The 27,346-nt window shown below is 50.2% G+C and overlaps 1 pseudogene; it reads right to left on the minus strand.

Annotated features, from left to right (window-relative positions):
• The window catches only part of LOC101427859 (UBX domain-containing protein 2A pseudogene), a 30,947-nt pseudogene extending 4,237 nt beyond the window's left edge, over positions 1 to 26,710 (minus strand).
• Positions 26,711 to 27,346: the final 636 nt, after the last annotated feature.

The following is a 27,346-nucleotide window of genomic DNA, read 5'->3' on the forward strand; positions in this document are numbered from 1 at the left end:
GAGTCTTTTTGCTGCTATTGTAAATGGAATTTCCCCCCTGATTTCCTCCTCAGATTGTTCAATACTAGTGTACAAAAACATTACTGATTTCTTTGTGTTGATTTTGTTTCCTGCCAGTTTGCTGAACTCATTTATTAGCTCAAGCCCCTTTGTTGTAGGCATATCAGAATTTTCTAAATATAGGATCATGTCATCTGCAAATAGTGAGACTTTTACTTCCTCTTTTCCTATGTGGATGCCTTTTATTTCTTTTTCTTGCCTAATTGCTCTAGCTAGCACTTATAGTACAATGTTGAATAGCAGTGGTGGCAGTGGACATCCTTGTCTTTTTCCCAATCTTAGAGGGAAAGCTTTCAGCCACTCCCCATTGAGTGTGATGACGTTGGCTGTGGGATTTTCATATATGCTCTTTATTATGTTGAGGAACTTTCCTTCTAAACCTATCTTTTGAAATGTTTTTATCAGGAAAGGATGCTGGATTTTGTCGAATGCCTTTTCTGCACCAATGGAGATGACCATGTGCTTTTTTCCCCCTTCTATTTGTTAATGTGGTGTATTACATTGGTTAATGTTCTTATGTTGAACCACCTGTGCATGCCAGGAAAAAACCCCACTTAATCAAGGTGTGTAATTCTTTTAATATGCTGTTGGATTCGATTTACAAGTATTTTGTTGAGAAAATTTTTCATCTATGTTCATTAGAGAGATTGGTCTGTAATTTTTTTTCTTGTAGTATCTTTATCTGGTTTTGATATTAGGGTGATATTGACTTCATAAACTGTACATTTTTTTTCTTATTTCTGCCCCTCCCCCCATTCTGTTGTCTGCTCTCTGTGTTCATTCATTGTGTGTTCTTCTGTCTGTTGTATTCTCATTAGGTGGCTCTGGGAACTCATCCTGGGACCTTCCAGGGTGGAGAGAGGCAATCATTCTCTTGTTCTACCTCACCTCTGTAGTTCGCTGTCTCATATTATCTCTTCTCTGTGTCTCTTTTTTGTTGCATCATCTTGCTGTGTCAGCTCTCCGTGTGGGTGGTCCCACTCCTGGGTGGGCTGCTCTCCTGGGTGGGGCTGCCCTCCTTGTGCAGGGGCCACTCCTTGTATGGGGGCCACTCCTTACATAGGGGGGCACCCTGTGTGGGGCAACACTCTTTGTGTGCGGCAGCACTCCACATGGGCCAGGAGGCCCTGGGTATCCAACCCTGGACCTCCTATATGGTAGGTGAAAGCTCTATCTGTTGAGCCATATCTGCTTCCCAATTTGTTTTTAACATAAATTGTACATTTAAAAAATATATTTTTCTACCACATCTTACATTATGTTTATGCTTAGAAATGCTTTCCCTACTTCAGCTCATAACTATTCTCAATTTTTTAAGTTGTTCTTACCAGATTTTTTAAAATTATGCTTTAAGCCACTTCTTCTCTTTCCTTTGTCTGCCTTTCCCAGGTGCCCCGATTTCTCAGTTGGAGTCTGCCTCCAGGGCTATACCATCCTTGAAAGTTAAATAATAGTAGAGATTCCCACTCCTTTGCAAAATGAACCAAACTCTTCAAAGGGAAACAGAAAAGGAATGATTGCCTCCTTATCTGCAGCCACTGGGAAAGCTGGGGCAGCCCAAGTCACTTCTATCTCAAGACCTACTGGTTCAGTTGTGTTTCTTCTATGGAAAGCCGAAGACTGGATTATCTCTCTCTCTTTTTCTCTCCACCACAGGGATGGTGCTCTTTAAAGGCAGCCCAAGAAGGTCAGGGATGGCAGTTTTTATTAGGTCTCAAACCAGTATCTAGAAACAGTTTCTTCCCCTTGAAATCCCCCCTCCCCTCCCTCTCTCTGTCCCTGGCACTCTCCTCCTACTACCCCGAGGCACAGCTGACCCCACAGCACCAGGCTCCCCACTGCACCCTAAGTTCTCTATAGGGGGAGCAGGGTGTGAGAAAGAGAACTCATATTTTTTCCCTCCCCCGCCCTTGCCACCCCACCCCTGCCCTGCCCTGCTGTTTTTGCTGTCTGTGTCCATTCGCTGTGTGATCTTCTGCATGTATTTCTCTTTTTTTGTCTCCTCTTCTTGTCTTTCTCCTCTAGGATTTACTGGGATTTGATCCTGGGGACCTCTGATGTAGAGAGGTTCCCTGTCAATTGTGCCACCTCAGTTGCTGGTCTCTGCTGTGCTTCACCTTAACTCTTTCCTTCTTTTTTGTTGTGTCATCATTTTGCTGGGTAACTCACTTGTGCGAGCACTGACTCAGCACTCCAGCACTGGCTCGCCAGGCGGGCACTTGAGTGGGCGCTCGGCTCACCACGTGGGCACTCGGCTCACCAGGCAGGCACTTGGCTCACCACACGGGCACTCAGCTCACCATGTGGGCACTTGGATCACTATGAGAGCTCTCAGCCTGCCATGCATGTACTGGCTTGATGCGGGGGCACACTTTCTCTTTTTGTTACCAGTAGGCTCCAGGGATCGAACCGGGGTCCTCCCATATGGTAGGTGGAGGCCCTATCACCTGAGCCCATCTGCTTCCAAAACTAAATTTTTTTAAAAAGATTTATTTTAGGGAGTGGAGATGGCTTAAGCCATTGGTCATCTCTCTCCCACATGGGAGGTCCCAGGTTTGGTTCCCAGTGCCTCCTAAAAAAAAGATGAGCATAAAACAAACACAGAATGCAGGCAGCGAGCACACACAACGAGAGGGGAGAATAAATAAATCTTTAAAAAGAAAATTTATTTATTTATTCCCCTCCCCTCATTGTGTGTGCTTGCTGTCTGCTCTCTGTGTCTGTTTTTTGTGTGCTCTCTGTGCAGGTGCTTGAGCCACCTCCACTCCCTGCTTGCTGTGTCTCTCATTGTGTTTCCTTGTTGTGTTTCCTCATTGTGTCATCTCATTGCATCATTTTGTTGCATCTGCTCGCTGTCTTGCTTGTCTTCTTTAGGAGGTACCAGGAACCGAACTGGGACCTCCCATGTGCTAGACAGGTGCCCAACAGCTGGAGCCACATCTGCTCCCCAGAACTAAAATTTTTTGACCTCCACAACTCTGCTACATATCAAATCTACTGAGATGTTGGGAAAGAGGAGTGGAAATACTCATGGAACTTAGGACTAGAAAGTCATCGACAGAACCGTGCTAGTGAGCAGGAGGTGAGGACCTGGAAAGAGGAAGTGGGGTGGGACGAGACGGAGGGTCGAGGCAGGTGGACTCTGAAGACCAGGGGTTCTTAACCGGGGGTCTGTGGCTTGAACTGAAATATAAAAAAACATTCTGCTTGTGGGGCCGTGTGGGTGCAGTATGTATTAAATGGTACACAGTATAGCGTGGGCTTAGGAAGGGGTCACTGGTTCTCACCTAACTGGCAAAGGGGCTCGTGGAACAAAAAACGTGAAGGCATCCTGCTGAAGACAAATGAACGTGCACACAGGCGACGGCTAAGGGTGCAGTAGGTGAGACCCGCTAAAACCGCGAGTGAGAGGGAGAGCCGGCAGTTAGCCTCCTCCCCTGCCACTCCACATCTCCTGCTCGGAGGCCAGGCCGGAGAGAGTACAGAACGTGGAGCAAAACCCCCCATCCGGGAGCGCGCGTAGCTCAGTGCTCGAGCCCCGGCTTCCCACATACAAGGTCCTGGGGCAATCCCAGGCCCCGGTGCCTCAAAAAAACAACAACAAACCCCCATCGCCACGCAGCCTATGGCCCACGTGCGGTTCAAGGACTCCCCGCCCATCCCTCTAACCCCCGGCACAGGGGAGCTCAGCCCTTCAGACACGCCGAGGCTCGCCTGCTTGGGCGGGGGGCTCGGGACGCCTTGGCAGGGACAGCGGGAGGAGTCCGGTGGCTGAGGCTGGTTGCCCCCGGTGAAGAAGGTGAGGTGGAGCGGGTTAGGGCCTGCCCTTCCAGCGCGGCGCCCACCGAGCTGCTGGCTTTTGTTGCCTGCAGGCCCCGCACTTGACCTCCTGCTCCGAGAGCTGGAATGGGGGAGGGTGAGAGGCCCGCCAGCCCGCCAGCCCTGCTCCGCGGCGCTCTGTCCTCCTCGGGGCAGCTCTGCCTCTGGATCTTAGCAGCCTAAGGGCCAGAGAGCTGAGCAGCTTATTGTTAAACCTCAAAGAGTGTTTTGTTCCCCAGCTGAGGACCAAAATTTCTGGGCGGCCTCCTCTTGGCTCTTGATGCCTGCCTGGGTGAGGAGGTGGTTGGGAGAATCCCTCAGTGAGAAAAAATGAAAAAGTAGTTTGGACCGAGATCACAAGGAGAAGCCAGCTCTTTTCTGCTTTCCATTCCTTGCCTGGAGAGAGGCTCGGGCCACTTCCATTTTTGTAAAATGAAGAAACGCAGCTTCAGGCCTGCTTCCAGGGCTCCCAGCAGGACCGTCCTGGGAAGTTTTAAAACACACCGATGCCTGGGCCCCCATCCCCGGAGAGGGGGGTTTCGCTGGGGTGGCACGTAGCTGCGCAGGCTTGCCGTGCTTGCCCGGGGCGGTGATGGTGGCGCCGATGACACCGTTGTCCCTTGGCCCTGTGCACAACCTCATTTGTTGATCAAATGCCTGTATTTGGGGCCCTTGATGGAGGGGGCCAGGAGATAAAGGCCCCTGTGACCCCCGCTGGCCCAGGGCAACTTTTTTCCAGGTACTGGAGCTAACAGGGCCCGAGGGGCAAACCTGCAGTGACAAAGGCGCCTCCGGCCTCTGAGCTGTCCTGGATTTCTCTCCCTGTCCAATCCCAGATTCTGGTGAGAGCTTTCCCAGCTTGCTTCCTCCACGGCGCTCTCTACCCTTTGGGCCTGGACAGTCTTTCTAGGGGGCAGGGTGGACCCTTGATGGCCTCCCCATCTCTCACGTGATACAGGTTCTGTAAACTGTTGGCTTAGCTGATTGTGTGCAGCTGGTTTTGCAGCTGGATGGCCTTGGTCAAGCTCTTTTAGCCTTGGGAGCCCCACTTCTCTCATCTGTAAAACGAGGGTAATAATATTCACTTCGAAGCACTAACACGATGAGTCTGTAAAGCCTACATCAGGCCGTGTTCTAAATGCTCCTTGGCATGAACCCGTTCGGTCCTCAGTCAAGCCTGTGACATGGGGGCTATTCCTTCCCCAAATGTGACAGCCAAGAAACCGAGGAGACACACGGGCAGTGGGAGACGGTCCCAGGGTGGTGGGATTCAGCCAGGGCTGTCTGACCCCAGGCCTGCGCAGGGCCACCCTTGGTTGGTCTGTAGAAGACACGAAACCCGCGTTCCACCCCCGGTGGGAGGTCCCCCAGCACCCCGCCCAGCCCTGCTGGAATTCCCTTTTCTCCTGAGTCAGCCCCTGCAGCTGAGGGGTGCCCTGCTCCGTGGCCTGCTCCTAACTCTTGCTGGCAGTTCCTGCCGAGGCTGCCCTTTCTCCTTGGCCTTATTCTCCCTCTTCTTTCTGTCCCCCAAAGAACCATTGAACAAAAGTTCCTGAAGGTTGGAGTGGTGGAGGATACTCTATAAATTCAACGTCAGGCATCACTGCTCTAGAAACACGCTTGCCAGCCCCCTTCACAGAAGAGCCCCTGGGGGACCCCCTCCCCCCTCGCCCCTCCCTTCTCCCCCCTACCTAGGCCTTAGCCTCATTCCCTGCCTTTCTGGATTATTGCCAAGGGACCTTGATGTTCTCTCCCAAGTAGGCTTGTCACGGCGTATCTAAGTGTTTCCTTAAACAGCTCAGATCAGGGATGAGTTGTCCCCTCCTTCCTCCCTACCTGAAAGACCAAGATGTTTGGGGTTATTGTTGGATTTGAAAACCACTGGCTGCTTTCTTCAAAGCACTGAAGGACCTTGACACAGAGATGATGTCCACTAAGTGCTCAGTTTCCTTCCTTGGGACTTGCACCTGCCTTTGGGAAGGGGTCCAAGTAGTGCCTCCCCTCTGTTCTCTCTCTCCATCCCTCTCTTCCATTCAGAAAGGTTGACTGGGAATGCTTGGTCTGTGGAATGCTGGCTATAAACCTGCCCAGGTGGGCTCACAATGATCCCATGGGATGACCCCACCCAATGTGACAGCAGGGGACAGAATTGCTGCAAAGGCAATGGCTACACACTGGAAATGCAGGGAAGGCTCCACAGAGTGGGCACATTTTGTCGTGGGTTGAATTGTGTCCTCCTTACTCTTCCCCCAAAAAACATGTTTGTCCTAACCCCCATCCTTATTTGGAAATAGGGTCTTTGAAGATGTGATTAGATAAGATGAGACCATACTGGATTAGAGTGGCCCTAACCCAGTGTTTTATAAGTGGAGAACTGGACACTCACAGATAGAAGGGAGAACAGCATGGGTTGCCAGCAAATCATCGTAAGAAGCTAGTGCTAAATAACAATGCACAGGGGCCCGAGTCACTTACACTAACCCCCATGTCAACAAACCAAAATCTCACATAGTTCCTGTTTCTTGTAGCACTGGGGTCTCCCAGAACCCCAAACCTCAGGCCAACCAATCATGGTCCACCAACTCTAGCAGAGCTGGCGTGTCCCAGCCCCTCTGCTTTGGTGTTAGCTAAAGGATACATACCTTGATGCAGGCTATTCCTCGTTGGTTGTGAAAGCCTGTCTATATCCCCCTAGCCTTTCTACCCTCTGTTTCCTGGATGGGATGCTGCCCGAGGCAGGAATCGCTCGATAAAGCCATGAGATCCTAAATTTCATGTCATTAAAAGTTTTTCGTTTTTTCACTAGGAGGAGGCAAGAGAGGATTCTTCTCTACTGATTTCAGACTTCTGCCCTCCACACCTGTAAGACAATAAGTTTCTGATGCTTTAAGTCATCCAGTTGTGGCACTTTGTTATGACAGCCCTAGAGACTAAGACACACTGAAAGGAAAAACAGGCAGACAGAAGAACAGGCATCTGAGCAAAATGTCTGTGCTAAGGCCTGGGGGTGTGGGAGAACGAGAGCCACTCAAGAACAGCCAAGAGTTGGTGCTTAAGACCCAGGAGGAGAGAGGCAAGGGACTGGGCGAGCCACACCTCCATCCTGTGACTGGGATTTCCAAAACGAGGTGCAAAATCCACCCATGAACCATGAAATTAATCTAGAAGGCTGCAGTCGGCATTAACAACGCAATAGGAAACAAGGATGCAGTGCACCTTGGAGCAGTGCGAGCTTGAGGGTTTTGTTTGTTGGTTTTAATAGGGATGTGTATGGGTGTAGACTGAGTCTCCAAGGAAGTGTATTTCCTCCTGAGGGTGTGACGGTTGAGAGGCTGGCATGGGTCACAGCCCTGTGGAGCAAGGGCCCGGGGAACATTCTATGGCTTCTTGGTCCGTCTTGGGACTGCTGCGCCTGGGCCAGGCGGAGGGAGGCCCAGCACGGCCGCACCTGTGGGCTGCTGGCATTTCATGAGGCTGCTGCTTGTTTGAAGGCTTAACTGCAGCCTGCTGCGCAGCGGCTCTTGCTGAGTGCAAAGCATTTTTGAGGGAGTGGGGGTGGGTGTGTGGACTTGCTGCTTAATTAAAACAGGGAGAGGTTGACACGTGGGAACTGTCGGGGTTTTTGATCTCTCTTTCTCTCTGCCTGGCTTTCTAACTTGGGGGTGGGGGCGGGGGGGGGGTGGGAGCTTTCTCCTCCTCTTTCTTCTTCAACCTCTTCTGTCTTCCAGAGACCTGGCAGGTACCATGGGGCGTTTTGCCCGTCCCCCTCTCTCTTGAAAGGGCTGAATTCTGGGTGCAGTGTAGACACAGGGTTTTGTTTGTTGGAGAGATTAACTATCCACCCATTAAATGACGTTAGTCTTGATCTTCCTTGGGCAGGAGGTTTGAAAATAGGCCTGGTTTCTCTACAAAACAACATGAAACTATCTCCTTGCAAACTGGGAGAATCTCTGTGTGACTTAGGACAAATGGAAGAAATATAAGCTTTGGAGCAAGCAGGCCCGAGTTCAAGTCTGAGCCCAGCCAATTACTAGCTGAGTGACCTGGGGAAAGTGAACTTCTCCCAGCCTCTCTCCTCATCCGTAGAACAGGTGGTTGTGAGAGAGGCACAGGGCCGAGGGCAGAGTGAAACTGGGCTCAGACTGTGGTGAGACTGTAGAGATTGTGGTTCGTGTCCTTTGAAAATCGAATGTTTATCAGTGGTCACAGAAAGTTGGAGCCAAGAAGGAGATCATCTATCCAACTCCTTTATTTTACAAGTGGGAAAACTGAGGTCCAGAAGACATTAAGGAATTAGCTGGCGTCAAGTAATGGATGGATCAAATAGATTTTTCCTGTCTTGTGGCCTTGCTGTTGAGTTTGGAAATCCTCTCTCCTGGAAGGTAGCCTTTAGAATATCATCAGATGCCTTCTTCAGGTCGATCCCCTTAACCCTTGGAAACACAGCCATGTGCAGGATCAGCAGACCATGTGCTGATCTGGTAATGCTGGTCTCAGGGCAGAGCCACATGGTTCACAAAGCTTCCGTTTCTACACCTCTTACCTCATCCCATGGAACCAGTGACAGGCAGGGCTGCCAGAGTCAGCTCCATACCCATTTTTCAGAAGGGGAGACTGAGGATCGGAGGATTAAGTGATCAGTGTGGATTCATACAGCTAACGAGTGGTTTCTATGAGAGTCTCATTCCCATGCCCCTCGATAACTACTGATGGGGCAGGTGTCCTACCACAAGAGGCAGCAGCCATCAACCAAATAAGGGGTGCAGCAGTCATTAACTAAACAAGGGGGGCAGCAGCCATCACTGAACCTCAAGTTGAGAACAAAGGTACCAGCAGTGGTACAACCTGGGAAGCTGCTGACGCGCGATTAGTATCCAAGTATCCAAAGGAAAGCTGCACTTGGTCATACAGACCCTCCCTGTACCCCAGTACAAACCACTAAGTACGCAACACCAGTGAGGCACCACCTTGGCTAGAGACCCCTGATTCACAGGTTTTCGCATTCCTTTGGGTCACGAGGAGACTCATCAAGCCGACCTCATCAGTCCCCCCTGTCTAAGGGAGACAAGCTCGGTCCTCAGCAATTCCTTCGCATGCTGGGTGCGTTCAGGGCTTGCTCCCACAGGGGGCTGAGTTTGCACAGTTCAGACGTTCGTTTGAGCCATTCCTTCACACCTGTGGGAATGGGAAGGTGCACAAAGGGCTTACGTCGGTAGATCCTAAAGGAAATCGGGCCCAGGCACTCTGGGTACCTCTCTGTTCTTGGCTGTAGGTCTGGTTTCCAGGGTAACCTATAATCTCTCAGAAGCTGAGCTTGGGTTCCTAAAGTCCTCTCTTGGCAAATACCTCATGTTTATTGAGATGCCTCGCTAAGCGTGATTAGTAAGGGTCTCCTAATTCTCACAGCAACATTATCGACCGCCAGATGACACATGAAGTCCTGAGAGTCGAGGGGTTAAGTTGCTGACGGAGGTGGCTGGGGAGAGCGGCTCTGGCCACCTCCAGCGGACAGGAAAGGCAGGCTCTTATGTTTGATTGGCAGGTGGAAGCTAGGCTGGGGCAACTAAGGGTATGTGGGGGACACCTGTGCAGTGGTCTCCAGATGGGTCTCTGAGGCCCACTGAGTGCTATTCTAGGAAGGACATTTGAAGCCCTGGCTCCTTGTAGACACAAGATCCTGATATTCTAGATTAAACTGTAAAGTCTGGTAAAGATCAAGGCTTGATTTCTAGCCAGGTCTTGGAGACAGGGAGCAACGGGAAGGAGATGTGAATGTGGCAGGGGCGAGGAGGCTTCCGCATCGTGGGTATTGGAAAGCCCGTGGACTATGTATTTGGAAAGATCTGCGTTCCAATCCCAGCCTGGCCTCTGACTAGCTGGTTATGCTTGGGCAAATGACGGACCCTTTTTGAGTCTGAGCTTCTGGGATATGGTGAAGATAAACGTGACCTGGCCCATGGTACACATGCAGTGAACTTAGTCATGCCTGCTCCCCACAGCTTCCCTTCAGGTGGCCCCGCATTCACTGCGCTGGGTGGACGGGAGACCGGAACTCCACAGGCTCCAGGGATCGTTGAGCTGTGTTGTCACCTTCCACCTTCCTCCCTGAGACCCAACTCTTCCCAAATATTGGGCACACTCTTGTCTCATGAACTCTTTTTCAGCCCAAGGACGAATATTGAGCAGGTTGAGCCGAACCCAGTAATCTCTTTCCTTTGTCAATGATTTTTAGACATAGACGGACTTGGTCCAATGGATAGGGCATCCACCTACCACATAGGAGGTCCACGGTTCAAACCCCGGGCCTCCTTGACCCGTGTGGAGCTGGCCCACGCGCAGTGCTGATGCGCGCAAGGAGTGTCCTGCCATGCAGGGGTGTCCCCACGTAGGGGAGCCCTACATGCAAGGAGTGTGTCCCATAAGGAGAGCTGCCCAGCGCAAAAGAAAGTGCAGTCTGCCCAAGAATGGCGCTGCACCCACGGAGAGCTGACACAGCAAGATGATGCAACAAAAAGAAACACAGATTCCCAGTGCTGCTGATAAGGATAGAAGCGGTCACAGAAGAACACGCAGCGAATGAACACAGAGAGCAGACAACTGAGGGGGTGGGGGTGAGGAGAGAAATAAATAAAAAGTAAATCTTTAAAAAAGAAAAAAAAGTAAGTAAATAAATAAAGTTTGCTGAGGGCTTCTAAGATGGTTTTTCTTGCTCTTAAAAAATGTTATACGTTAGGGACCCAAACCTTCCAACCTTTGGGTATGGTTTGTGAAGATGCAATACCTGGAGCTGCAGGAACAGGGTTGTGACAATGAGCGAAAAACCAGAAGAATCACAGAAGAGCTGGCCAGGGAGCCCTAGTCTTGAAGATCTACCACCCTAACTATACTAGTTCCTATTGCTGCAGTAACAAATGACTACCAACTTAGTGGTTTGAAACAACAAATTTATTCTCTTAGTTTTGAAGGTTTTGGTGGTCAGAAGCACAAAATCAGTTTTGCTGGGCTAGAGTCAAAGTGTTAGAAGGGCTGGTTGCCTCTGGAGGTTCTGAGGGGAAAGTCCACCTCCTTCCCTATTTCCGCTTCGAGGGGCTGCCTGCATTCTTTGGCTTGTGGACCCTTCCTCCATCACTAAAGTGCTTCCTCCAATCTCTGCTTCCACCACCACATCTTCTGCTCCTCTGACTCCTCCTGCCTCCCTCTTCTAAGGACAATTCTGATTACATTGGACCCACCCAGGTAGTCCCGGTAAATCTGCAACTCAAGATCCTTAATAACATCTACAAAGTCCCTTTTGCCATTTAAGGTAATATTTTCAGGTCCCAGGTTTGGGGAATCCCTACCATTGACCCTAAAACCTGGGCTTGCTACCTAAGGAACCTCACAAATGAGAGACCAGGGGCAGCTTCAGGAGAATGGAGTGGAGGTCCACCTCCTCACGTCGCCCCTCTCCACCCCCTCTCAAGCCTGACCCTCCATCTGCACCCTTCTCTCCCGCTGTGTATCCTATCATGTTGGCTCTCATCCAAGGAGAGCCTTTGCTGCCCATGGGCTTTTTTTTTTTTTTAAGATTTTATTTTATTTCTTTTTCTCCCCTCTCCCCCCACCCCCATTGTTTGCTGTCTGTGTCCATTTGCTGTGTGTGTGTTTTTTAAAAGATTTATTTATTTTACTTCTTTCCCCTCCCCCCCCACCCAGTTGTCTGTTTTCTGTGTCTATTTGCTGCATGTTCTTCTTTGTCCACTTCTGTTGTTGTCGGTGACACCGGGAATCTGTGTTTCCTTTTGTTGCGTCATCTTGCTGTGTCAGCTCTCTGTGTGTGCGGCGCCATTCTTGGGCAGGCCGCATTTTCTTTTGCGCTGGGCGGCTCTCCTTATGGGGCACACTCCTTGTGTGTGGGGCTCCCCTACGCGGGGACACCCCTGCGTGGCAGGGCACTCCTTGCGCGCATCAGCACTGCGCATGGGCCAGCTCCACACGGGTCAAGGAGGCCCGGGGTTTGAACCGCGGACCTCCCATGTGGTAGACGGACGCCCCAACCACTGGGCCAAGTCCGCTTCCCTGCTGTGTGTTCTTTTGTGTCTGCTTGCCTTCTTGTCAGCAGCACTGGGAATCTGTGTCTCTTTTTTGTTGTGTCATCTTGTTGCGTCAGCTCTCCCTGCGTGCGGTGCCACTCCTGGGCAGGTTGCGCTTTTTTGGTGCGGGGTGGCTCTCCTTACAGGGAGCAGTCCTTGTGCGTGGGGCTCCCCTATGTGGGGGACCCCCCTGCATGGCACGGCCCTCCTTGCGTGCATCAGCACTGTGTGTGGGCCAGCTCACCAAACAGGTCAGGAGGCTCTGGGTTTGAACCCTGGACCTTCCATGTGGTAGGTGGGCGCCCTATCAGTTGAGCCAAATCTCCTCCCCTCCATGGGCTTTTAATACCCATCGACTCCACAGTCAGCCTCACCCAGAGCCGCTCTCTTCTTCCAAATGCCTCCCAGAAGTCTGTCTCATCTTTTCCAGCCATTCCTGATTTCTACTTGCCTTGATCTCCCACTGGAAATAGTAAGTGGCTTTCAAACATTTTTTAGTCACAGATCCCTTTGTTCCAAGGAAATCATACCCAGAAATATACAGAAATCAAACCGATAAGGGTAGAGCTGCTCAGATTAAAGTTAGGGTGGGCAGATGTGCGGTTGGAGCCTCCCCACTCGGGCTTCCTCCTTTCCACACTCTTCCTTGGCCCCTCTCTGCCCCCACCTGCCGTCGAGGGGTTCAGGGGCAGCCCTGGGCCATCAAAACCACTGGCCTGGGTAATGCAATGTAGCAGCTCACGAGCTGTAAGTGCTTCAGTCTTGGCTTCTCTGGAGTTTCCTCTAACCTGTGCTCTTGCCGAGACAGCAAGGGTTCTCCCAGTGAGCTTTCCTCTCATTCCCAGTAAGCCCCCCTGCCTCCATCCTCATGACACGCTCATAGTCTTGGGTTGCTGGGTGCCAGGGAGTATTAACCGCCAATCACTTGCTTTGGAGGGGGCGCAAAGGTAAGGCTGGGGCCAGGCATCGGGAGGCTGGTATTCCAGTCCTGGCTCCATGAGGGCTGGCTGGGGGACTCTGGGCCAGGCCCATAGCCTACAAGGAGAGGCTTCACTGAGTGGTGTTTATAAGCACACACTGTGTTTAGCAAACGTGTCGGGTTCCTGCTGGGTACAAAGCACCATGCTCATTTTACAGTGGGGATGGCAAGGCATGGGTCAGATGAGGTTCTTGCCCCAGAGGAGCTTGTTGGAGAAGAGAAATAGACAAGGGGATGAGCAGGAGGGAAATGGGTGATGCCCTCTGTGCCCAGCATGGGCTGAAGATGGGAGCTGCCAAACTCAAAGATCAAGTGAGAATGTGGACGACACAATGATACGATGGAATACCACAAAATCCCATTTCAAGGGCTGGGTTGATGGTGGAGCCGCATCTAAGTCTGTGGGGGAGAGGGGGAGTGGGTAGGGGGTGGCTAGCTTATCTTACCAACTGTATTGTGAGTCCATGGATGGCAGAAACTCTAATTTTCACTTTTCCTTTCCTTTGCAGCCGCTAACATACAACTGTACTAAATAAGAACAATAATGGCTAATATTTATTAAGTGATTGCTCTCTGCTAAGTGGCTGATATTTGAGGTCTTGCCAGGGTTCCTGGAAAAGGGAAAGTCAAAGCACCTCTTGACATCGCATCCCCCCTCGCTGACTTCCTTGGGTCTCTTTTCCTCCAGCTGTCCGTGAACCAGCCGGATCTCCACACGTGTAAGAAAACTGAGTCTTAACATGGTTAAGTAACTAAACTAAGGTTACACAGGTGTGAGCGGTAGAGTTGGGGTTTGAGCCTCCTGTGTGTTTGATCTTAGAACTCATACTCTAACACAGGGGCTCTTAACAAGTGGTCTGTGAGCTTGGATTGAAATTCAAAATAACAGTATTCGTGTGGGGACCCGCTGGTGCGGGTGTGGAATGTATTATTATAAATGCTGCACAGGGTAGTGTGGACTTAGTAAGAAGTCCATGGATTTCACCTGACTGGCAAAGAGGTCCGTGGAACAAAAAAGGTTAAGAATGCCTGCTCTACCTCCTCTGCTTTACTTGCTAGTAAGTGGATTCATCGAATCAGTGGTTGGTTTAATGGGATAAGGGAAAAGACCTCTTTTTTTAAGATTTATTTATTTTTTGTTTATTTCTCTCCCCTTCCCCCCACCCCCACCAGTTGTCTGCTCTCTGTGTCCATTCGCTGTGTGTTCTTCTGTGTCCACTTGTATTCTCGTCAGTGGCACTGAGAAACTGTGTCTCTTTTTTGTTGCGTCATCTTGCTGCATCAGCTCTCCGTGTGTGTGACGTCATTTCTGGGCGGGCTGCATGTTCTTCACGCTGGGTGGCTCTCCTTGTGGGATGCACTCCTTGTGCGTGGGGCTCCCCTTTGTGGGGGACACCCCTGCATGGCACGGCACTTCTTGCACACATCAGCACTATGCGTGGGTCAGCTTCACCACATAGGTCAGGAGGCCCCGGGTTTGAACCCTGGACCTCCCATGTGGTAGGCGAATGCTCTACCAGGTGAGCCAAATCTGCTTCCCGAAAAGACCTCTTTTTGACCATCATTAATTCCTGGTGAAACCCTGTACTCTGACCTCTCCAGCTCAGTAGAGGTGAGCAAGCCCGATGGGACGGTTTAAGCAGCCACTACCTGACTAAGAATGTGTTCCAACTCAGGGGAGCGCCTAGTACTTATGCATTTCCCACGATAAACCCCAGTCGGTTGTTTGTCATGGGACGGCAAATCCCCTGGACAATCTCCCCATCCTCGTTATCCTAAGGATTATTTATTATCTCTTTATTTCCCTTACACGTGTGGAGATCCAGCCGGTTCACAGACAGCTGGAGGAAAAGAGGCCCAAGGAAGTCAGCGAGGGGGGACGGGATGTCAAGAGGTACTTGGACTTTCCCTTTTCCAGGAACCCTGCAAGACCTCAAACCAGAGGACACAGCTGGTGTTTGCTGCACGCCCCCCCTGTGGCCCGCCCGCTCCACCTGGCCGGCGGGGATATCGCTGCGGGGCTGAGCCTGGGAGGATGGTGGTAAGCGCCCAGTGCTCTGGAAGTGGGAGTGCAGCGGGGTGGGCTCCAGATGGACCCAGCTGGTCAGCGCTAAGGCTCCTGGACCACGTAGGGAGAGCTCACGGAGAAGGTATCCCCTAAACTAAACCTGACTGAGACGGGCGAGTTGACCGTGGGGCTGTCTGGGGAAGAACATTCCAGGCCACGGGAACAGCAGGTCAAAGGCTCCGGGGACTGCTGCTTCCTGAAGGAAGGTAAGTGCCCTGAGGCAGGGACGCCTCGGTTTTCTTCCTCCCGTAAACCTGGGACCTAGTAGGAGCAGGCACGGAAGCGTCTGCTGAGGGAAGGGGCCCTTAGTCTCCTGGAGCAGAAGCCCAAAGTAACCGGCACGGAGAGGGTGTAGTTTAGACCTCACAGTGGCTCCAACTCCACTGGTGAGTTTTATTTATTTTTATTTTTTAATTATCTTTTTAAAAACGTTAATAGATCACACAAAACATTACATTAAAAAAATGTGAGGGGAAACAGACTTGGCCCAGTGGTTAGGGCGTCCGTCTACCACATGGGAGGTCCGCGGTTCAAACCCCAGGCCTCCTTGACCCGTGTGGAGCTGGCCTATGCTCAGTGCTGATGTGCACAGGGAGTGCCCTGCCACGCAGGGGTGTCCCCCGTGTAGGGGAGCCCCACGTGCAAGGAGTGCGCCCCGTAAGGAGAGCCGCCCAGCGCGAAGAAAGTGCAGCCTGCCCAGGAATGGTGCCGCACACACGGAGAGCTGACACATTGAGATGATGGAGCAAAGAGAAACACAGATTCCTGTGCTGCTGACAACAACAGAAGCAGAAAAAGAACACGCAGCAAATAGACACAGAGAACAGACAACTGGGGCGGGAGGGGGGGAACGGGCGAGAAATAAATAAAATAAATCTTTAAAAAAAAAAAACACATGAGGTTCCCATATACTCCACAACCAACCCCCCACCCCCATCATTTTTTATTGTGTTTTTTTTGAAGATACATAGATCACAAAAAATGTTACATTAAAAAATAAAAGAGGTTCCACCCCCTCCCACTCCACTCCTCCCACATCAACAACCTCTTTCATCTTTGTGGCACATTCATTGCATTTGGTGAGGACATTTGGGAGCACTGCTGCTCCACATGGATACTAGTTTACATTGTAGTTTACATTCTCCCCCAGTCCACTCAGTGGGGTATGGCAGGATATATAATGCCCTGCATCTGTCCCTGCAATGTCATTCAGGACAAATCCAAGTCCCAAAAATGCCCCTACATCTCATCTCTTGTTCCCTCTCCCTGCCCTCAGCAACTCCTGTGGCCACTGTCTCCAGATCAAAGCTACAATTTCTTCCATTACTAGTCACACTAGTTCTATAGTAGAGTATTAGTTTTAGAGGTCTGTGTGGCCCTCGCCATGGAAAGCTGCCCTTGAGCTCCGGGAGCCGTTTCTCTACCGCTTGGCTGCCACCTTCCTCTCCACCCCCTTGTCTTCCCTCCATCCCCTTTGTGCCTTCTCCGCCATCTTTCCCAGCCAGCCCTCTACACAGTTCTCCCCACTCCATGGTACCTCCCTCCAGTTTGGAGCCCTTATCACACACCCGCTTTTTGTTGGAGCCAAGCGAAACATATTTAGGGACTGTTGTGTTTTTTCATGTTTCCTCATGAGTCAGTCTCCAGCGTTTCTACCATTTGTCCCCTGTGAAGGGTTGGCGCAGAGCAGGGGCTGGGGTCTCAGACTGAAGACACAATCACCTTCAGCACTCAGGCCCAGGGTGGCCCAGATGGCCTCCCTATCCACCCACCCAGGAGCCCCCGGGGTTCCGGGCTTTCTCCTGGGCCTCTCTACTCATGGGAGATGGGGCTTCTTTCAAGGGGGATTTGCTGAGTTAGGAGTAAACTTAGTCTCAGACAGAGTTTAGAACTGGATACTGCACTGGGTGGAGGCCAGGTAGAATCAGCTCAGGTGAACATTTGTTGAACATCTACTTTGTGCCAGGCATTGCCTAAGGGCTGGGGACTCTGAAGACAGACAGGTGAATATATCATAGTGATTACAGCATTAAAGGTGCTGAGAAGTACTCAGTGGGGACTGCTGAGGAGGGGGCAGTCTTGTCTGTCTGGTCACAAGAAGACTGGGAATGCTTTATGGGGCATGTTAGTGTTGGGCCAAGAGCAAGGAATTTGGAGCCAGATCTGGACTATCTGGGATCAAGTCTTGGCTTTGCTACTTACTAAGGTGTGACCTTAGAAGGTTTACAGAGGCTGGCCAAACCTAATGGTTTTACCTATAAACTGGTCCAATAAGGTTGCTGTGGGGATTGAATATGATGATCTAGTAAGCACAATCTCTCATCACGATGGAAGGAATCATTATTATGCACTGAGCCCCCTGGACTCAAAGTGTGGTCCAGGCACCAGCCGCATTAGCCTTAGCTGAGGTCTTTTAGAAATGCAGCACCTCAGGCCCACCCAGACCCACTGAATCCAAATCTGTTTTTTAACGAGAGAAGCAGATGTGGCTCAAGCTGCTGAGCTCCCATCTACCACGTAAGAGATCCTAGGTTCGGTTCCTGGTAACTCCTAAAGAAGATGAATGCGACAGGAAGCTGACATGATGGGCAGACATGGCAAGCTGATGCAATAAGATGACACAACAAAAGATACAAGGAGGAAAACAGAGACACAAAAAAGCAGGGAGCAGAGGTGGCTCAAGTGATTAGGTGCCTCCCTCCCAAAGCAGAGGTCCTAAGTTCAGTGTCCGGTGCCTCCTAATAAAACAAGGAAAATGAACAGACACAGCAAGTGCAAACGAGGGGGTGGGGAGAAATAAATAAAATCTTTAAAAAAACCAACAAAACCAAAACAAGATCCCTAGGTGATTCGTATGTACTTTGGTTTGAGAAGCCTTGCCCTAGGAGGTTTGGGTGGGGTCCTGGGAGCTTGAGACCCTCTTGAAATTCTGGGTGAAACTGTGGGCTATGTGCCTATGTGCGTTTTTCTGAAGCTGAGGGTTGGCCCCTTTCAAGTGATTACCAAAGGGGCTTCGGGAATGCTCTCGGCAGTTTTGCGTTTTAGATGCAGAGTGAATGGTGGACAGGAATCATTCATGGGGGTCCAGTGGAAGAAGACACATCTAAGGCAGAAATGAGAGGGAGAGGCGGGTAGGCTGCAGGTGTGCGCGTGAGCATACAGGGAGTTGATTGTACGGCTTTTAGAACTGGGCTGAAGGAAGTGAAAGACCAGCAGTTGAGAATGACCCTCAGGTTTTTGGCATGAGCGACTGCTGAACATATGGTTGCACTATTCACCAACATGGAGTGGAATGCAGAGAAAAGGGGTTGTTTGTAAAGAGGGGAATAGGGAGTTCAGGAGATGATGCACTGAGTGGGAATTTTCTGCAGGAACTAGAAGCAACAGATCCCGCTTATGTGGAGCTTACCTTCTGCCTCGCTGAAGTCAGTACTAGACGACACGGTGAGTTATTGATCAGCAACAATAAGGAATTCAGTGTAGAGTGGGTTGAATCTTGTCCCCCCAAATTCATGCCCACCTGAATCCTCAGAATATGGCCTTATGTGGAAATAGGGCTTTTGTAGATGTAACTCATTAAGACGAGGTTATACTGGATTATGGTAGGCTTTATATCCAAGGAATGTACCCTTATGAGAGGGGACATGACAGCTACACAGAGAAAAGAGGGCCATGTGAAGATGGAGCAGAGATGGCTGCATTTATTAGCTGAAGTATGCCAAAGACTGTCAGGAGACACCAGAAACTTAAAAAGGCAAGGAAGGACACTTCCTGAGCCTTCAGAAGGAGCACGGGCTTGTTGGCCCCTTGATTTTGGACTTCTAGCCTTCAGAACTGTTGGACAATTAATTTCTGCTGCCCTAAGCTCCTAATAACCCCCTAGCTTATGAGTGCTTGTGTTTAGTTCCAGTTTCTGCTGAGATGGACTCTCTCGGTCACAATTCCCAGGAGCGGGAGACTGATTTGGCCCACAGTGGGTCTGGTGTCTATTCTTGAACCAATCCACTGAGGCCAGAGTACTTGTCAGGAAGTAGAGAAAAGGTTCGGAACTGCTCTGTGGAGACAGGCAGACATTTTCATGAGTGTCTGCCACAAAGTCTTGTAGCAGTGACCCACGGGCAGGACACGGCAGCAGGCTCTTTGAATGTCATTGACCTACCTAGGATGGCCATTGAATGAGTGATTTGATGTGGCTGAAGCAGCAATGATGGCTTTTTATGAGCAAAGCTTGTGTTATTCTCTGTCTTTGGAAGTTCAAACAGAAAAAAAATAGGCTTAATTGTAATAGAAGAATCTTTGACTAAGATTTTATGGATTTTGATGAAACCGTCTATCTCTCTGCCTTCAGTCAGCTAAAATAGTTATATTTCTAGATGTGAAGTTTGAGGAAGTATAGTTAGCTAGTGACTGAAAAGGGGGACTGAAAACCAGCTCTCTCACCTTTTGATACAATTTCTTATTTACCACGGCCAACTTCCTGCATGTCTGGAGTGGCTAATCGTATAATGCAGGCAACGATAGCAGCTCACTGAGATTGCGAGCTTGTTCTCTGCTAAACACTGTCCCTACTTCATTTATTTTAATCCTCTTATCAGCTCAGTGAAGTAGTTATTATTATTACTCCGTTTTATAGGTGAGGGTTTAAACAACTTGCCCAACGTCACAGTTATGAACGGAGGAGCAACGTCTGGCCTCAGGGCCTGCACGCTTCACTTTGATACAATTGATGCTCTCCAAATCCCCGGCATCTAGAGAGTCTGCCCTGTCCACAGCATCTGCTGAGAGGTCAGACTGGTCATTGTTCTGTCATCACGTGGCTCCTTCCAGCTCAGCGGAGGAAGATATTGGACCCAAGAACGGCCAATTCATTGGCTGGCTGGTAGCTGGCCTGGGATCTTTTCCCAACATGGTTGTGGCGATTAAATTAGGCCCCTCAGATTCTCTTTCTCTGGAAATATGGGAACCGCGAGTCAAAGAGTTAGCAGTGGTGATAGAACCACTTCGATAATCAAGTGCTGCACAGGATGCAAGAGAACTTGTTAGCGGAAGTTGTCCTGGGTCTTGGCTGCCCTTCCGCTCAGTGCACCACGCCCAGTCTCTGGAAAGCCGGGATGTGGGCCTCTTCCAGGGCTCTTGGGAATTCTCCCTGTCATGATTACGTTCCTGGAAATAAGTCCCTCTCATTGGAGGCAGCCCAAGCGAGCCTCAGATCAAAGGCAGCTAGGTATTTGGTATTCACGTAGGAATTATTAACAATGATTGTCAGTGAGAATGAAGACAATGAAGGGAGGGAAAGTATAAGATTTCTGTTCCAGAGAGACTAGGAGGGAGGGAACCATGAGTGCCTGGATGAAAGGGCGAGCTGTTTGCTTGGTTGATGGTGGGAGGCTAAACCACTCGCTCTTAACTACGTCTAGTATTCTGTGACCCACTGACTAGGACTCGTCTGTTAACAGGGTGATTCTGTCCACTTATGGAAGCAAAAATTATCCCATCTGGCTGAGCTTCTGCCCCCACGCAAGCCTGGTGAATTGTTATTAGTTCTACACTCTGTTGGTCACGACCCTTCAGGTTCTATGTGATAGAAACTTAATTCAAACAAAACTAAGCAAAAAAGAAAGAAAGAAATACATTTGGATCTGTTTCAGGCCTGATGTAATTTAAATTACAACTGATAGTACTTTCTATGGTAATGGAACTGTGTCTATGCTCTGCAGGAGAGTTGCTTCTAACCACGTGTGCCTCTTGAACACTTGAAATGTGGCTAGCATGACTGAGGAGCTGGATGTTTAACTTTACTTAATTTTAATTCATTTATGTTTAAATAGTTTCACGTGGCTAGTTGGTGTCGTACTCCTCTGAGCCACGTGAAATGGGTCCCGGTAGGAAAGAGGACCAAAGGGAGAGCAGCTGGGTGGGCCAAGTCTCCCCCCTGCAGTCCAGCCTCACTGGACCACACCCTTACGGCAGGGGAGGCAGGGGTGGGCAGGGAGGAACGAGCTTTCACTCGACAGACCTTGACGGGCACCCTTTGCGCCTGGGGCTGTTAGATGCTGGGGACATTAATAAAGAAATCACTACAAGAGCAAGAGAGAAAGATGGAGCTCCTCCTCAGGAGGGCTTCCCCTTCTGATAGGGGACACTGACTCCTGAAGATGCAGCGCGGGGCGGAGCGGCCCAGCACGAGGCTGGTGAACGCACTGCTCTCAGGAAACGAATGTTGCCTTGATTTAGCAAAAATGCAAGCTCTGATTTTCCTTAGGCGGCAAGCTGCCGAGAGGCTGACGGGTGACCTCTGTATTTCCCCTTCTGAAGGGGGCATTAAGAAATTGTTTCAGTTCTCATTAAAAAAAAAAAAAAGATGGCTTAAAAAAAAATCAGGAAACAAAGTCCAGTCTCGGATATGGGCCAGAGTCTCGCCAACGGCTAGGCATGGGCTGTCTAAAAATAAACAGAGCAGCGGCCTATGAACAAACGTCTTTAAACCCGACCAGACGGGGAGGCTGTAATGAGCCGCCGCCGGGCTCCCCTGGGACTTTGCTCTCCTTAGAGGATTGCTCCAAACCGGTTACGGAAGAGCCTGGCCCGCCTGCCCGCCGCTTGGCTTAGGTAGAGAAGGCACGTCTGCTGTGGGGGGGGCCGCTGGCCTCCAGGCCCTGTGGCCCCCTCCTAGGCCCAGCCCTGCCCGTCAGCGCCCAACAGTGCTGAGCCCTCTCTGGGGCCAGGACATGGAATGCTCCGCAGCCAGCTCCTTCTCTCCCCCTGGACACCTGCCCTGTTAGCTCAGCTCTCTCTGGACTGGACACTCCCTGGCATTGGGATAGCAGAATAATCATTGTGCTTTTGAGGGCTGTTGATTGAATATTATCCCATTTAATCCCCCCAGCAAGCCCAGGCAGTAGCTCCTTAGCAGCTCCATTTACAGATGGGAGATTGGAGCACCAAGATGTTGATAACTTACCCAAGGTCACAGCTCCCGTAAATGGAGAATAGGGATTTGAACTTAGGCAGCTGGTTCCCAAGCCCACATGCTCCACCTCTGCCTTCCTCTGTTTCTGTTGGTCCTAACCTTTTGGGATAGGTACTATCTTGAACCCCATTTTCAGGTGGGGGTGGGAGATGTCTAGCTGGTTTAGAGTAATAAACAGCAAGGTGCTTGGGATGTGGAACCCTGCTCTTGGTCTGGGCTCTGCATCCAACACGCTCTGTGACCTTGGCATTGTCACTCACCCTCTCTGGGCCTGGATTTTTTTTTGTCTAGGAGGCATGGGTAGCATCTTTCCCTGCCTAATCACAATCATTCTTTTTGAGCTTCTGCATGTGCTGGGCTTGCACTAGTCACTCTGCATACTTACCTCTTTTCATCTTCAAACAGAACCCTGAGGTGGAGGGCACAAGGAACTCATGCAGGGTCACCCAGAGGGTTCCAAGTGGTGGCGATGGAATTTGAGCCCGAGTCTATTTGGTTCTGAAGCACCTGCATTTCCCTTTATTTGACAATGTAGTGCTCGCGTGACGCAATGGTTTTAAAAGCACTAGGGGAATGGGAAAATTTGCTTTCTATATGTTACCACAATAATAAAAAAAAAAAAAACCCACAAAAACGACACTCTGGTTGGGGGTTGGGGGATGCTGCATCCTCTACCAGGGGCAGGCGGCTGCATTCTCATGACCAGCTTCAGGGAAGTCTTTTGTGTCTTGGAGGGTGGGCAGCAGGACAGCAATGTAAGCTCTTGGTCCTCCCCCCCAACAATTACTAAGGAATGGGAAGGTCTTCCAGGATGGGAGACGGGAGGTGAGGGGGCGGAGGAGAGCAGGGACAGGCAGACTGCGGTGGCCAAAGGCGAAGGAGCGAAGGCCCGGACGCCTGCTGGGGTCCGCCCCGCTCCACCGCACCTGCCTCTGGCCTCCGGAGTCAGGCGGATCGGCTGGACTGTGACAGCTCCGGCACCCTGCAACCCCATGGAGGCTTATGGCCCCCTCCCTTCCTGGGTGATGGATGGCTGCTTTTGGGTGGGCATCTACCCCCCCCACCCTCCGATTTTCTGTTTGGAAGCTTTCTCAACTGCTGAGAGAATTCACTTTGTCTCTCAAGGACACTAAAACCTGTACAAACAGTGTCTGATAAAAAAGAAATAACAACCCTTCTTTTGTTTGCTTGGGATCAAAAGCTCCCCAGACATTTTCAAAGTGAGCCAGGGTGCTTTGGCTATATTGTGCAGCCTGGGATTCTGAGCGGCACGGGAGAAAGGGAGCTCAGGTGGTTTCTAGGCCCTTCTCGGGGGTGGTAGTACCCTCCTGAGCAGAGGGCAGGTGGAAACAGAGTGGAAAGGGGGTCAAATTCTAGGTTGTGGGGCAGTGAAACTCCTAGAGGGGGCTCCTGGGGGTGGCTTTGCCTGGGAGAAGGTGGCAGGTCCCTGGGGTGGGGCACCCAGAGGGTAGCAGTTTGTCCGCTGGGCAGTTCGCAAGCTTGGAGAGGAAGCTCTGCACACTGAGGGCTGCCATGGCCACTGGCCTGAGTGCGGGCTTCCGGACAGGATGAAGACCCCTTTGCTCCCCACAGGTCCTCAGCAAGCCTGGAGTGAGGTGATCAGCTAGCTGCGACCAGCCTGTGGGGCCCCTCATCTCCACCTGGTTGAAGCTTGATTTGGCTGCAGCATCCAGCCAGGTCTTATGTGCCACCCGTCCTCCCCTCCAGAGGCTGGACTCAGGTTGCAGAGTTCGGGGAGCTTGGGAAGAACCAGGATGCCTCTGCCCCAGGATCCTTCCCCTTCTCGTCCGCTTTGGAAACCGTTCCTGAGCCATGAGTGGAGGTCCGGGCCTGGCCTTTGGAGCCTGGCAGCCCTGGCCCCCATCTTGTTATCCTCAGGGAGGTTGTTCATCCACCGCTTGACTTACCTATTGCGTAACCCATTGCCCCCAAACGTAGTGACTTAAAACAAAAATAAACATTCATTTGGGAGTGGCTCCCGCCGGCCGTTCTGGCTGTGAGTCTCCTGCAGCTGTGGTCAAGCCATCAGCTGGGCTGGGGGTCCACTCCCAGGAGGCTCACGTGCTTGTTGCAAATCCACGCTGGTTCCTGGCGGGAAGCCTCAGTTCTTCATCACACCGACCTCCCCGTGAGGCTGCTTGAGTGTCCTCATGACACAGCAGCCAGCTCTCCCCAAGGTGAGTGAGCTTAGGAGACAGAAGCCGCAGTGTCCTTTATGAGCTCGCCTTTGTGTGCTTTATGAGCAGCCTTCTACGCACCATCCTTTTGGTTGCACAGTTCGGCCCTATTTGATGTGGGCGAGGGCTGCAAGAGGACATGAATTCCAGGAGCTGAGGACCACTGGGGGCCATCTGGGAGGCTGGCGACCATATCCTCTTCTGGTTTCAGTTGCCTCAAGTGTGGGACACTAGATGCCTATTTTGCAGTACTGGACTAAGGAGTAGCTCTGGTATACATAAAACCACCAGGCATGGTGCTTGGCCCAGCGTAGGCACTCAAGAAATTATTATCATCCTTCAATAGCAATATTAGTGAAAATAACATGATTAGCCTTCAGGGCTAGAATAGCCCCTTGGGTATGTTCCGAGCATTATTCTAAGTGCTTTACAGGCAATACTTCATTTGATTTCACAAGAACCCCAAGAGGTAAATACTATTATCATCTCTTTTATAGGTGTGAAAACTGAGGCCACATGTTTTAGTGAATGCAGAGTGAGGATTTGAATCCCAACAGCCTGACTTCCCAGCCTACACTGTGACTAGACCAATCCCAGAGACCTCTCCTCTGAGAAGACTTCCTGGAACATTCTTTATTTTTCAGGCATAGTTAATTGCTTCCTTCTCCCTGCCCTGTAAGTCCTTGTGGTACAATGACCTGGAATCAGGACATCTAACTTACATGGGTCAATATAAATACCAGTACTGTTGTATTTTTGGTTTGTAATTCTACTCTTTACTTCCTACACGATTGAAAAGGCAAATGCATAAAATGTAATGAGAAATTGATGGTTTTGGACTCATAATGTATAAAGATGTAGTTTGTGACAACAACTACATGAAGCTGGGGGGTGTGGGTAGTTTTTGACTACTATAGAAGTTAAGTTGATATCAAAGCAAATGAGATTGTTAAAGATTTAGGATGATAAATTTAAATCCCATGGTAACCACAAAGAAAATATCAGAGAATATGCAAACTCATAGAGACAGAAAATAAAGCGTAAGTTAGCAGGGGCAGGGGGCTGGGACAATAGGGCGTTAATGGAAATGAGTATAGGGTTTTCATTTGGGGTGAAGGGAAAGTTCTAGTACTGGATGGTAGCAAGGGTACTGCAAAACTGTGAATGTGATCAACCCCACTGTTTGGGTTTTGGGACAGAAAGATTTATGATGGAAATGTTTCCACAAATAAAAAAAGAAAGAGAAATCAGGTATAATGACAATTAAATGCAATACATGATACTGGATGGGATCTAAGAAAGGAAGAGAATAGGCTCAAAAGGACATTAATGGGACATAAGAAAAAATCAGAATATAGACTGTAAGCTTATGTCAATGTTAAATTTCTTGACCTTGATAACTGGATTAAAGGTGATTACAAAAGTAAATATCCTTGTTCATAAGAAATGTAAATGGGAGTATTATTTGTTCAAGAAGTATGATATATATAACCTGCTTTCAAATGTTCAGAAAATGGATAGATGGGTGGAGAGAGAGACAGATAGAATGAAGTGGCAAAGGTGGCAAAACATTAAAATTGGTGGGTCTGTGTATGTTGAAGTTCTCTCTATGGGGTTTTGAATTATTTTTGTAACTGTCCAGTAAGTTTGAAATTATTTCAAAATAAAAAGTTAAAAAAAAGAGAACATCTAGCTTGGCCACTTCCTCACTGCATGACTCCAGGTGAGTTCTCATCTTCTGATGCCCTGAGTCCCCATCTATGAAGCAGGATGTGACCCACATCCCAGAGCTATTGAGAGGCTGAAATATAAGAGCCCGTGAAACCACTGGTCAATTGCAGAAGCCCAAGGAGCTCAATCCGTGTTTGTTTGTAATGACTGGACTCTTTCACCACCTTGCCCCTTTCCCAGTAACAAAACCTGCTCTCTGGGGGCCCTGGTGCCTTGTGACATTCAGGGATAGGGATAAGGTGATGACTCAATTCACTCCTAGCTTAGGACCGGCAACTTGACCTTGGGTCAGACTGATAGGCCTGGACAAGTGACTGGCATTGGGGAGGAGAGGGAAGGGAGACCTTGATTCCAAATTTCTAAAAACCTGGGGTGGTCAGTGGATGGTGGTCCCCTACTGAGCTAGAGGACAAGGCAGGGATAGCTGGAGGTGGCTCCTGTAAGCCCCGTGTGGGTCTCGCCTGCTGGGAAGCAACTGCTTCTCCCTGGACTGCGAGCTGGGAACTACCTTGTTGGAGTCCCTCTTAGCACTCACACAGGGTGGACACGGGTCATGAGAATGGACTCTGGCATCAGAATGGGTGATCTAGGGAATGGTCTCTAACCTCAGTCACCTGACAGCTGAGTGAAGATATCAAGGTGGTCTCACCTGACACAGTATTGTTGAGAGGGTTCAGTGAGACATTTCCAGTAAGGGGCTCTCTCAGGACAGTGCTGGGGGCTAAACAGCACTCGGTAGATGCTAATAACAGTGATGGTAACGATGGTGGATATTACTGAATGAGCAACTGGATTCGGCTCGTTGTCCGCCATGTTGGTCAGCAAGAAGCAGCTGGCACCCTCAGGCTAGCCCACCCTCCTTCTCCCTCTTCTGCTCCAGAATCTTGAACACAAGTGTCCCTTTCCTCAAGTAGAGAGCCAGTTGCTCCAGGCCTCAGCTAGGGCAGCCAGGCCCCAAACCTCCCAGCAGGAATCCCCCTAGTAGACAAGGCCTTGCTGTGACCTTTCACCTTAGGCCTCTGGATGAAGGACCATTGGCCAAACTGCTTTCCCCAGGCTTTTGTGGAGGAGACCCTTTGCCCAACTGTCCTCCAAATAGAAAGCATGTGGAGTGATGCCTTCCCTCCCCAGGTTGCTTCTGAGCACAGTGCTGCCATCCTTGCTTGGCCAGCCCCTTATAACTGATAAAATTCTGCCACGTGTGTGATCTCATTGGGCTTTAGAGACGTTATTTTTTCTTGCCCAAGGTCACCCAGCCAGCAAGTGGCTGAGACAGGACTGGCTCCAACTCCTGTCATTGTATTCTATCAGACTCCTGTGCAAGCAACGGGAAGGGCTGGGGTTGAATTTGTCCCCCCCAAAGGTATATTCAAGTCCTAACCCCTGGTACCTGCGAATGTGGCCTTATTTGGAAATCCAGTCTTTGCAAGTGTAATCAAGTAAAGATGA

This window comes from Dasypus novemcinctus, chromosome 21 (assembly GCF_030445035.2).
Source record: "Dasypus novemcinctus isolate mDasNov1 chromosome 21, mDasNov1.1.hap2, whole genome shotgun sequence".
NCBI lineage: Eukaryota > Metazoa > Chordata > Mammalia > Cingulata > Dasypodidae > Dasypus > Dasypus novemcinctus.